The sequence below is a fragment of the Emydura macquarii genome, unplaced genomic scaffold (genome assembly GCF_026122565.2).
Source record: "Emydura macquarii macquarii isolate MOO-44397 ecotype Brisbane River unplaced genomic scaffold, CSIRO-AGI_Emac_v2 contig_2473, whole genome shotgun sequence".
NCBI classification, from domain to species: Eukaryota; Metazoa; Chordata; order Testudines; family Chelidae; genus Emydura; species Emydura macquarii.
Genome location: NW_027132610.1, coordinates 5799735 through 5813273, shown reverse-complemented (window position 1 = coordinate 5813273; position 13539 = coordinate 5799735).

Here is a 13539-nt window from a genome sequence, read left to right as displayed (position 1 = left end):
AGCCTGTCCCTTTCAGGAAGAATTTGCCTCCAAGCAGCAGACATGGCAGATGCCATATCTCCCTTTGTAGCAAAGCTTTCACAGCATTTTAAAATTATTTTTAACTAATATCTCCATTTCTTAATCGACTTCAAGGTTTTTCTCCTCTATACTGCTAAACTAAACAAAAAACATGGTTTTCTAAATCGGGTTTGCAGGACAGCACTTCTCTTCCTGTCTCCTTTCAGAAATAGCAGATAAAGATAGCAGGCCACAGCTCAGAGCCAGCATGTGGGTGAGGTCTAGACTCAGAAAGTCGAATAGGCCACAGTGAAATCAGCTCCCAAGCATCATGTGAACAACGTTTATGCTGAGATACTTGAACAGGTCACAGTGGAAACAGTCTCCTGACTGTTATGTGGGCAACATCCATAACGAGACAGTTGAGCAGGCCATGTGGAAGCTCCCTTTTCTGAGACCAGGCCAGAATCAGTGGCATGGAACTGGAAATAAGCTTTTCAAAGCCCCCTATTTCTCCCCCAGATATGGGATTCCTGTTCCCATAGCTTGCAGAACTTCATTGGAGCCTCCTGAACCAAAGGGGAAGGCAAGATCCCCCCTTAGCAATCAGAAGGAAGTCCTACTCCAAGAGAGCATGTAGGGAAGGTCCATGCTGAGATGGTTGAGAAGACTGCAAAGCACCCCTCTTTCCACAAGCTGTTTACCTTCAAGATCTCAGCTGTCAAGAAAGGTACCAGAGCATCTCACTGGTGCTACTGGATGAACAGTGACTTGTGTTAGCACTAACTTGAGCCCTAGAGTAGATAAGATTTTGGCATCTTCTGGGGTTTTTAACACTAGGTCAAGTACAGCCTGTGGCATTTCACTACAAAATCATTCTTTCTCCCAAATGAGCACTATTGTTTTCTCAGAAGTAGAGCTGGTCAAAAAAAAAAACAATGAAAAGGTTTTTTTGTTTTTAATAAAAATATGCTTTTTTTTTTTTTTTCCCCAAAGATGAAAATTTAGGGGGCTTAATATTTCTGATTTTTTTTCAATGAAAAAGACAAAATCTGGAAAACAAATATTTTGGGTTTTTTTCCCCTTTGATCTTTTCTTCTGTTTTCTTTTTTCCTTTTCACTTCTTTAGTAGTAAAAAAGGAAAAAATTGGGGGAATGGAGAAAGAGGAAGAACAGGGAGAAAAAAACAAAAACTGAAAAACAAAAAAAATTTCATTTTAGGTTTTAAAACATTTTTTCTTTTACATTTTGACTTTTTTTGTGACAAATGTTGAAAACAGAAATTTAAAAATATTACAGACATACTTATCATTTTTGATTAACTCTAACTGAAAGAAACGGGGGGATTCTGGACGTCCAACTCTGGGCATCTCAGGCCTGCCCTTCACATATTCTCTGCTTTCCAATAAATGGAACTTTCCATTGTTACTCCTCCAGATAAGACAGAGCTCATTTTTGCCCTGACTGTGATTTGAAAGCTAAAATAGAGGTAAAGGAAAGAGACAATGTCCAAGCACCATGCCATAATAAGCTCTTTCAGACACTTCCTCTTTCTCCCTAGAGTCTGCCTTTTATCCTATATATCTTCTTGTTTAAAGGAAAAAAAAGATGATTGCCTAATTTATATCAAATTCTGTGGATTCTAAATTAGAACATAAGAATGGCCAAAGTGGATCAGACCAATGGTTCATCTAGCCCAGTATCCTGTCTTCTGACAGTGGCCAATGCCAGGTGCTTCAGAGGGAATGAAGAGAAACAGGTACTCATCAAGTGATCCAACCTGTTGCCAATCCCAGCTCCTGGCAAACAGTAATCCAAGCCCATCTGGCTAATAGTCGTCGATGGACCTATCCTCTATGAATTTATCCAGTTCTTTTTTTAACCCCATTATATTCTTGGCTGTTACAGTATCCTCTAGCAAGGCATTCCACAGGTTGACTGTGTGTTGTGTGAAGAAATACTTCCTTTTGTTCATTTTAAACCTGCTGCCTATTAATTTCATTTGCTGACCCCCTAGTTCTTGTGTTATGAGGATTAAATAACACTTCCTCATTTACTTACTCCACAGCAGTCATGATTTTATTGACCTCTATCATATCCCCTTTTAATCATCTCTTTTCCAAGCTGAAAAGTCTGTCTTATTAATCTCTACTTATATGGAAGCTTTTCCATACCCCTAGTCATTTTTGTTGCCATTTTCTATACCTTTTCCAATTCCAGTATATATTTTTTGAGATGGGGTGACCAGATCTGCATGCAGTATTCAAGATGTGGGTGTACCATGGATTTATAAAGAGGCAATATGATATTTTCTGTCTTCTAAATTTCTAAAAAGACTCTGTTTCCATGAAGTTTGGCACTGTTAATATGCCTAATAAAGAAATATTGTTTCACTCTACCTATTTCTAAGAAAACAGCATCCATCTTTTGGTTACTTATGGGCCTGATTTTCCTCTTATGAAGCATGGTGTAAACCAGGAGTAAGCACATTGATGACAGTGTATTTATGCCAATGTAAGATTGGTGTAATTGAAATGAGAATCAGGCCCAATGTGAGTGAGTTTGGGGCAGAATCCTGCAAGGTTCTGGGTGCCCTTGATTCCTTTTGATTTCTGTCTAATTTTCTTGAGTTTTAAAAATTGGCTACAGGTGATTGGCCAAATTCTATTCTCATATTTCTGTAAATTCAGAGAAGCTCAGCTCCAACTCAGTCATGTTATAGCAAACTAAATCTAACCTTAGTATCTTGAGAACAGATTTTTGTCCCTAGATACTAACCTCTGAAGGAATGTGGATGAGGCTTTTTATAAACAACTAACAAAATCATCCAAAGTAAATGACTCAGTGATGATGGGGGATTTCAGCTACCCAGACATCTGTTGGGAAAATAACACAGCAGAGCACAGATTATCCAACAAGTTCTTGGAATGTATTGGAGACAATTGTTTATTTCTGAAGTTGGAGAAAGCTACTAAAGGAGAGAATGTTCTAGATTTGATTTTGACAAATAGGGAGGATCTGTTTGAGAATTTGAAAGTGGAAGGCAGCTTGGGTGGAAGTGATCATGAAATGATAGACTTAATGATTCTAATGAATGGTAGGCGGGAAAATAGTAAAATAAAGATAATGTGATAAGTAACAGTCAACAAGGATTTGTCAAGAACAAATCATGTCAAAACAACCTAATAGCTTTCTTTGACAGGATAACAAGGCTTGTGGATAGGGTGGAAGTGATAGATATACTACTTCTTGACTTTAGTAAGGCTTTTGATACTAACTCACATGTGTGTCTCATAAACAAACTAAGGAAATACAATCAAGATGGAGCTATTATAAGGTGGGTTCATAACTCATTGGAAAACCATTCCCAGAGAATAGTTATCAGTGGTTCACAGTTAAGCTGGAAGGGCATATCAAGTGGGGTCCCACAGGGATCAGTTCTGGATCCAGTTCTGTTCAATATCTTCATCAGTGATTTGGATAATGGCATAGACAGTACACTGGTAAAGTTTGTGGACAATACCAAGCTGTGAGGGTTTCAAATGTTTTGGAGGATAGGATTAAAATTCAAAATGATCTGGACAAATTAGAAAAATGTTCTGAAGTAAACAGGATGAAATTCAATAAGAACAAATGTAAAATGGTTCACTTAGGAAGGAATAATCTGTTGCACATATCCAAGTTGGGAAAAGACTGCCTAGGAAGGAGTACTGTCGAAAGGGATTTTGAGGTCATAGTGGATCACAAACTAAATATGAGATAACAGTGCAACACCGTTGCAAAAAATGCAAACATTCTGGGATGTATTAGCACAGGGGTTCTCAAACTTTTTTTTCTGGGACCCCTTTTGAAAATATTTCAGGCTGTGACAACCCCCCTCCCAAAAGTATCGACCCCCCCATGCCATCCCACCCACACCCCAATGCCATAGTACCCTTACTTCTGCTGATGGGGGCAGCACTGTCTTCAGAGCACCTGGCTAGCAGCTGCTGCTCTCCAGCCACCTATAGTTGAAGGGCTCTGGCTGTTAGTCATACACAGGGCTGACAGCCGCAGCCACAGCATACATGTGGGGCCTGACAGCTTGCAACCGCCCCCCCCCCCCAATAATCCCACGACCCCTTGAGGAGTCCCGACCCCAAGTTTGAACACCCCTGTGTTAGCAGGAGTGTTGTAAGCAAGACACAAGAAGTAATTCTGCTCTACTCCACACTGTTTAGGCTTCATCTGGAGTATTGTGTCCAGTTCTGGGTGCCACATTTCAGGAAAGATGTGGACAAATTGGAGAAAGTCCAGAGAAGAGCAACAAAAATGATTAAAGTTCTAGAAAACATGACCTATGAGGGAAGATAAAAATTTTGTTTGTTTCGTCTGGAGAAGAGAAGACTGAGGGGGAACATAACAGTTTTCAAGTACATAAAAGGTTGTTACAAGTGGGAGGGAGAAAAATAATTCTTGTTAACTTCTGAGGATAGGACAGAAACAATGGGCTTAAATTGCAGCAAGGGCAGTTTAGGTTGGACATTACGAATAACTTCCTAATGATCAAGGTAGATAAGCACTGGAATAAATTGACTATGGATGTTGTGGAATCTCCATCATTGGAGATTTTGAAGAGTAGGTTGGAGAGGCACCTGCCAGGGATGGTCTATATAATGCTTGATCCTGTTTTGAGTGCATGGGACTGGACTAGAAGACCTCTCGAGGTCCTTTCCAGTCCTATGAGTCTGTGATTTGCTGATAAATGAAAATGTCTTTTTACAGTGGAAGAGGAGAAACTCTTAGTGTTGGTGTAAAGTGACTATGGCTTGTCTACACTAGCAATTATGCCAGCAAAACTTTTGTCACTCAGGGGTGTGAAAAAAACACACCCCGAACAACGTAAGTTTTACCTGAATAAGCACTAGTGCGGACAGCACTGTCAGTGGGAGATGCTCTCCCGCTGACATAGCTACCACCGCTCTGTTACCCACACACTAGGGCACCCCACCGTTACCCCAATCTTTCGGGCTCAAGACATAACCTGGTTAAGACAGCCCCACCCTTTCCCAATCCGTAGGACTCCGGGGGAAAGGCATCTACCCTTACCCAATTCACACTCTAGGGTTCAGGGTCATCCATTCCCAGTCCATTGGGCTTCCGGTGTAACCTGGTTAATTGAAGTACCCACCCTTTCCTGATTCATAGGGCTCCGGGTGTAATTCTCTGCAGGTTTGCAGGATCTTTTACCAGTGAAGGAGCCTTACACAGTAATATCTTATTCTCTGTTTATTAACAATTACCAAAACAGAATACACACACTAAGCATACAATGCTCACCACTCCCGGTAAGGCAGACAAACTTCTTCTGGTGGCCAATCAAGATTAGATTATCTGGACTCCAGCTTCTGCACAGTCTGGTTGGCAGGGTGTTTGGGTCTGGCAGCTCTGATCTTCTTGGGCTGTATCCTGGAATTAGATTTCAAAGAACTTCCTTTTGGACCTCAGTTTATATGGTTAAAACTTGGGTCCTGCTTAGCTGTAACTTAACCAATAATTTTAAACTAAAGTACTACAAAATACCAATCCTAGCCCATTACGAAACAGTCCTTTAACCAATCACATCCCACCACCCTTAATTGATTTAAATAGTGCAAACTTAGTTATGCAACAGACAGAAACAATCCAAGAACCAGACAGAAATCATTCAGATGAACAATAGAGAAGTGGGTACCACAAAGACAAAACAATAAGAAGCGTAGATTTTACAACCACAACTGTTGATAAGTGATTCCTTTCCAGACAGAATGCTATCCAAAAAAGTTTTCTGTAAGCATCTTAAGATCTCTTTCTTTATCTGGTGGTGGTAGGTACTATTAGGACAGTAGCACCTTCTTAACAGCACAATATTACATTGTTTTGAAGTAATTTCAGAAATTTGAAGATGTGACCACCTGCTACTTAGCTTATGGCTGCTGTCTCTCCTAATATGGCTGCTGCTGTTTAGCCCAAGAACAAGGCCTAAGCTTAGCCAAAAAACAAGGCCTCAAACCTTACAGCTCTTTTAGGAGAGTTACACAAGTGCTCTTACAGTGGCACAGCTGTACTGATAAAGCTGTGCTGCTGAAAGTTAAGTGTAGACTAGCCCTATGTTAAATTTCTCATTATTCTTCACCCCTCTGTTACATGTGTGTGTACTTCAGCTTTTGGCACAGAAACAATTATTTGAAAGAAAGCAAGAATAAAAGAACAAGTCTGACAAGATTATCTTTGCATACCTTCCTACTGTGAGCAGAGGAACTATCTTGGAGTCTGATTTTTTGGTACATATCTCAGAACTAACTTGAGAGACAGGGTGGGCAAGGTAATATCTTTCTTTTATTGGACCAACTTTTGTTGGTGAGAGAGACAAGCTTTCCTTCTCACCAACAGAAGTTGGTTCAATAAAAGATATTACCTTGTGATGTTCCCCTCTGCAATCTGGACTGATGTATAGCTGTGTCACCCCAAGCCCTCACTCCTGGAGCCTGTCTTGCACTTGCCCCACTGTGTGAACCACCGACTTCTGGGTCAGCCCATGCACAGCCTCCTGCAAGCAAGCAGTCCTTAATTTAGTGAGTGAGTGCTTCTGGCCAGCCACTCATGGGATTATGCAATAGAATGAACCCCGAGCAAACACTCCTAGTTCCAGATGCAACCCTAGGAATTGCTGTCTTGCAATGTTCAGTGCTGCCATCTGAACCTTGCAAGCTCATATTAATTTGTCACTTTATCAAAGGAATTGATATGCACCAGCTCTGTCACTTTAAATGAAGTCTCCACACACACCCAAACCACGTGCACTGCTTTAAATAAAACAAACAAATAAGTTTATTAAAGTATAGATAGATTTGAAGTGATTATAAGCCAGAGGAAGGCAGGTCAGATTTAATCAGGATGAAATAAAAGCAAATCACATTCTAAATTAAGCTTAGCACTTTCAGTAATTTCACAGTCTTAGATAATGCTCACCACAGGCTGGCTGACTCATCCAGCCAGTCCCTCCCCCTGTGGACAGTATTTCAGTTGCTTGATGTTACTGTAGATGGACTGCAAGAGAGAGCTCCTGGGAGCAAAATGTACCCCCTATTTCAAATGCCTCTGTGCCCCCCTCTGGCTCCTCATGACCCCCTTCAGGGTTAGGTGACCAACAGTATTCCTGCCTGGGGGGTCTTCTCCACGTCTAGAGTCAAGGATCATCACCTTATCAGATGCTTAGGTTTAGTCCATTGTTCCTGGAAGAGCTAGATTGTTTTATGCATGCCCTAGTGAAGTGTGAACTATTGCTGCTTTTAGTGTTTGCCTAGATCGGCCTTTAAACATCTGAGACACATATTTGGGAATATTACATAGGAGAGCTTCATAACCACGTATATGACATTGCAAGAAACTTACTGCTATAACAACAGTGTTCAGCATGTCATGAGCATTCCAAAAACACCTTATATGGCACACTTTGCATTGAACAATACACAGTTACACTATAAGGGTGAACATGAATGTACACAATCACACTATAAGGGTGTACATGGTGTGCATTGGTTCACATACCTCATGCACCTTGTCTCTAATATCCTGGAACCAACATGGTTACAATAACACAATCAGAGCTGACTGGCAGAAAAGGGATGAAGTCAACAGGAGGAAAAGAGCTGATGTAGCAGCTGCATCCCAGGTTTGTTTGCATTCCAAGCAGGTCCTGCAGCTCAGTGCAGGCTAGAGAGTGGAGGGGAGAAATCCTGTTCTCTCCCCCCAGTAGAACAATCAGGAAAGAATGCCCTTAGAAGATCTTCATGGGCCCTTTTCAGCTGATTTTACCCTAGGAGAGGGTGATCCAGCTATGTATTTGTTTGAAAATGACATAACTACTACAGGAATCAGGAGGGGCAAAAAAAGAAAAGATATGATTGTCAATTAGTAGATCGAGCCTGAATAGCATGAAAATCTATGAGACTGTAAAACTGTCAGAAAATTTCTCTCAATAAGACCAATGAAGGGTAAAAAGACACAATCAAGACTGTCTCCATTGTGACTAATAAGTGATGTATTTGCCAAAACATTTACACTGCTGCACAGAAGAGATGAAATATGCAACAGAAAGCAAAGCTGATTATCAGGAAGACAGAGAAAATTAGTTTAGAAAGATTGCATGAGAAGAAAACACAGAGCCTAGCCTCTGCTAGAAAATACTTAATTGAAAACAATGCATAACCATGTGGAGAATCATTGAAAAAGAAGAGGAATGCAGGGAAGAGCAAGCAGAATATTTTGGATTGGAGTAAAATAAGCACATTCTTGTCCAAGAAATGCGTCTTCCCTATTTGAATATTTTCTTTACTAATTAAATTTCATAATGAACAGATCTATTATTTATGGAATATCAGCATTCAGAGTCTTCAGAATATTTTCCTCAAATAAAAAAAAAGGAAACATTTAAATTCACATGAAAGATTAAACAAAGGGATGTGAGCATTTGTAATTTTCCTTGTGAAGGCAGATTGCAGGTTTCCAGTGCAGTTTAATTCCATTTCTCCAAAAGGAAAATGGAAATCTTAAAACAACATAATTAAGCACTCCCTTCAAACTGGAAAGTGAAGAAATTGCAGTTAATTGCAGTTACAGTACTTTAAGAAGAGAATTTTTGGAAGTAGGGAGAGAAGTGATGGGTGAAAGACAGACAACAAGAGGAGGTGAAAATTATCTATTTATATCATGTAGTGAACCTCAGGAAGATTGGAAGGAAGCTAGAGATAAAGGGACTGGAACAGTTTACCTTCACAGAGAAAGACTGAACTTTGATTTCGCATATGGACCTTGCCACAGTTATCCATGCTTTTGTTAGCTCTAGAATGAGCTACTTTAAAGCTCTGCACAAAGGGTGAATCTTGAATTCTTCTCAGAAATTTTAAAGTGTGCAGAATTTGGTGACCAGTTTACTTGGATGTGTCTCTCACTGGGAATGTATTACTGCTGTGATCCATATAGTGACTTCTAACTTGTTTCTGAATAAAGTTCAAGGGGCCTGCTTCTTCACTGCCCTGCACTTTGTGCCATCATTTACACAAGTGCAAAAGAGGGTGTAAAATGCTAGCAGTTTGATTGGGAGCATATTAAATCCACTGTACACAGATGTAAATGGCTACAGAAGGTGCAGAGCAGAGGAGTATCAGGCCCAGGTTGTTGATTTTGTTTCACAAAACTTTTTATGGTTTGGTTCTTGAGTATAAAACAAGATTCCAGGATTGTGTATCACTCTGAAGCCTAGAATGTCTGAGTCAGTGTGAAGAGATGGGAACAGCTACAGTCATGGTTGGAACCTCTTTTTGTTTAGGATATCACCAGCTTCCATAATCATGGGATTCGTGGTCTGTCACTGTCCAGTTTTTAAGTTCTCAGCCATTTTGACTTTAAGAATTACAACTGTGTGAAAGCACCGGCTTTCAGTTATAGTAAGGCATGTGTACTATGCCAAAAGTCCTAGATGATTGTGATATCAGAGGTAATTCAGCAATCACTGTGCTTACTGTACAGCTAATTTTCATGCAGCAGTTTTATTGGTTGTATGAGGAAGCCTGCATGGATTGTGGATTATTTGGCCCAGCTGCTACACCTGTGTGACAGCACAGGCATTGAGCTACTAGTCACTTGTAATAGCAGAGCTGCAGCAGTTAACAGTTTGTGGGTTGCTGCTCTTGCACTAGACTGACCATCATCATTTGTGGTCTCAGTTTACTACATAGTGGTGACCTTAAAGAAGTCATGATATAACATAAAGAAATCCCCTCCACCAAAATAATGGTAGTATAAGTAGTTTACAAGATGGAACAATAGGAAAGCATTTCTTAGGGATGAGTAAATTGAATGTTCAGATTCCAATGATTTGCAGATGATATTCAGACATACAGATCAGAATAATATGCACAACCCACTCTCAGCAACTCCTTCCACTCTCAAAACTCCTCTTCTGAGACCCCAGCATTCCCTTCCTAGCCATAAGTACTGGGACATCTCCTTACCCTTGATGTCTTCTGGAAGGTTCTTGGTGGCTTAAAATCCACTTACCCAGTCCATGTCAGGTGGTCCATTATATCTCCTCCCCAGCTCTCCGGGAGGCTCTGGGTGGTTGCTTCTCCGAGAGTTGTTGCTGGAGGAGCTGCCTCATACAGCTGCTGTCTTCCAAGCCACAGGTTTGTTTGTTTTTTTGAGAGAGGTTGAAGATAACCTCCCTATGCGACAACTATAATGGAGGAATAATTCCTTTTACTACTGTTATATGGACTTTGGAGATGCGAAGTGGCTCGGATGTTCTTGCACATGGGAAACTTCCACCGCCACGATGCTGTGTTTTATTAATACATTCTGTCATATGTTTATGCAGGAGTAATGGGTACATAAGCCACTTACTTCTAAGTAAATCAGCTCCACAAAGATCTGACCAGCCCTCAACAGGTCTGGCTTGATATGGAATGGATGCTGATCACTCTGTAAAGGAGTGATGCAGCGCTACCTACTGAAGACAGAAAGCCAGTGTAATTGAAAAATCACTCCCCTCCTTGAGCTTATGTGTGCATCCTGCCCCTCTCTCCCCAGCACAGTGTCAGTGCTGGGTACTGCAATTCTGTACTGTAGTAATCCTCACAGAACAGCTGTAAGGGGGAAAGAGGGGCAGAAGCCACATCACTGAAATGTTAACCTCCCAGACACAAATTGCATCTGTTGTGGGTGGGTGTAGAGGTTGTCACAAAGTGGTTCTTTTTCTTCTTCCTCTACACCCAGTTGTCTTGATGGAGTCATGGCAACTAACATGGTGTTAAACGTGGCTTTTCACTCAGCATATATTCTCACGTTTAACATTGTCAGTGGGTCATGGGTAACCCTAGGCCATCCCTGCCTACACTGAGTGCTATCATATTCAATGTGGTGTTAGTTACCATGACTCCTCAGGATTTTGTTCTCATACAGTGTAATTTCCCAGTGTAGGAAAACCCTGACTGGATCTGACAGCTCTCCTGGCTGACAACATTCAGATCTGGGAATGTATTGTGAGAGAACTGTGGCCCTTTTAAGGTCTCCATTATTTATCCATAGAGCCTCCTTTTGCAAAGTCAGAGAGACACATTTGCTGTTATATAGTATCTCCTTTCCCTCAATATAATCTCTAGAAACCTAGGGGTGGAGTCACAGACTCTGCTTTGTTGGACAGCGGTTGATAAGATGGCTGTTTAGCGACTCTGGCCATTGCTGAAGAGGTGGTAACTCTCCATAAGACATGATTATTTACGTAGTCACTATATTTAATTGTGTTTATTTAAGCACCAATCCTAAACTCTGGGTGACTTACAGCAATGTCATACAAAAAATTAAAATCTCATTACACAATCAGTGAATTTAATAGACTACCAGGACCAACAAAAAGAAAAGTAACCCCCCTGAATTTCAATATCCATTGTCTAATCCTTTCCTTCAAATCCCTTTCTCCCAAATGGCCTGCAGGAAGAGGTGGCGTTTATAGTGTGTCCAGGTAGTTAGTAAATCTAATGCTTTGTATCTATGGAGTCAAGCTGGCTACATAGCTCCAACCAGGCTCTGTGCCATGGAGTGACAGAGCCAGCCTTTGTCTCTTAGCTAAAGGAGTGAATAAATCGTGATCAGGGAACTGCAGTCTATAGTCTTAATTTCCCTGCTTGGATTTCTCATTAGACAATCCATTGTCATGATGTCTTCTACCTCTTTTATTATTTGGACTGCTAGTGACTGCATTACATTATTACTTTTATGTAATTTTTCAAACATTTGAAATACTACAGCTTCTTTCTCAATATCTGAAAAATTTAATGAAGAAAACAAGATATTTCAGTTAGAATACAGTTCTCAAACTGATCAGAATTTAAATGAACATGAAACAATTCAATAGTGTTGTAGGTTAGACTTGTGAATGATGTTAACAGTACTGGCAGTAATAGCTTGGGGTGGCTGGTACTCTAATCACCCTGGTCCCTTTAGGTTGGACTGGCATTTTAATCACCCAGCACTAATAGGCTGGACTGGTTGGTATTATAATTGTTATGGCACTAATAGCCAGGATAAATGGTATTTTAATCAGTCTGGACCACAGCCTAGAAATGTTAATTTTTATACTTTTCCCCTCCTTTTAACAAGAATAATGAACCCTAGCTTTTATCATTTACAAACAATAGGAAATAATTTTGATCATTAAAAAAGAATCAGCTTTACAAAACTTTGCCCCAGCACCTATTAGGTGCTTTTCTGTTGCCCTGAGTTCTTTTATATATGATCATTCTTGTCTTTTATATTTCTCCTTTTCTGTGCTGATCCTTTAAACTTCAACAAATGAGCTACTTGAAGAAACATACAACCTATGTAATGAACTGTTTGAAAAAAGTTTGATATAACTTATAATACTGGAATGTGTACTTCTTCTAACCCATAACTGATAGGGCCCCATGTGTACTAGAGTATATTGCCTTGAATAGCTGATGCTCTTTTGTGTAGAACGTTAGGGTATCATTGCCTTTGTCTAATTTTAGTTATGAGGAGGAATGTGGGAGGTAAAATATGTGGGTCAAACTGAGGTAGTGTTTTGAAACCTTGAGTCTGTGAGGATCCATTGGGTTGCTAGGAGCCACCACAGAATGTCCATTCAAATGTCAGCAGTTGCAGGAGGATTGTAGAGGAGGGAGTGTGAAGACTTGCCAGTTGGAGCTGATTTTCTCCAGGCTGGCTGAAGTTGGCATGCCTAGGATCCCTACTGCAGCCACGGAAGCCTGTTGCCATCACACCATCGGCCTTCGCCCATCTATTTTGCCCCTTCCTCGGTCTACGAGGAACCTCAGGGCCCCACCGGCTGCCCACACTGTCAACACCGCTGGAATCACCAGTCCTGACGGGAGCCTCATTGTCCCCAGATAAGGCACTTATCCCACCTTCTCTTTCATCCCTGGATAACCACGGCCAATACCAGGACTTGCTCCTCCACATGGCGGGGGCTCTCCACCTCTCGCTTGAAGACATGAAGGACCCTTAGGATGAGTTTCTGGACATTCTTCAACCATCTGGGCCTTTGTATATGGCCCTCCCCATCCATAGCATGCTTCTTCAGCCAACTCAGGCCATCTGGCATGCCCTGGCATCCTGTGCTTCTACACCTAACCAGGCAGAGCAGTGCTACTTTGTCCTTGCCAAGGATATGGATTTCCTGTTCATGCACCCACCACTGAATTCTCTCGTGGTCCAAACAGCACCTGAGCATGCCCGACAATAGCACTTTAAGGCCATCACTCTGGATAGGATGGCCTAGAAATTTGACCTGATTGGGTGCAAAATTTATTTGTTGATGGGGCTGCAATTCCATATTGCCAGTTACCCGGCCATACTGGCAAAGTCTGACTTCCTCTCGTATTCCAAGCTGGTGGAGTTTCAGGCCTCCCTCCTGGAGGACAAGCAGGCCAAGTTCAAGTCCTTTATTGATGATGGTAAGCTGGTGGCCAAGGTGACCCTCCA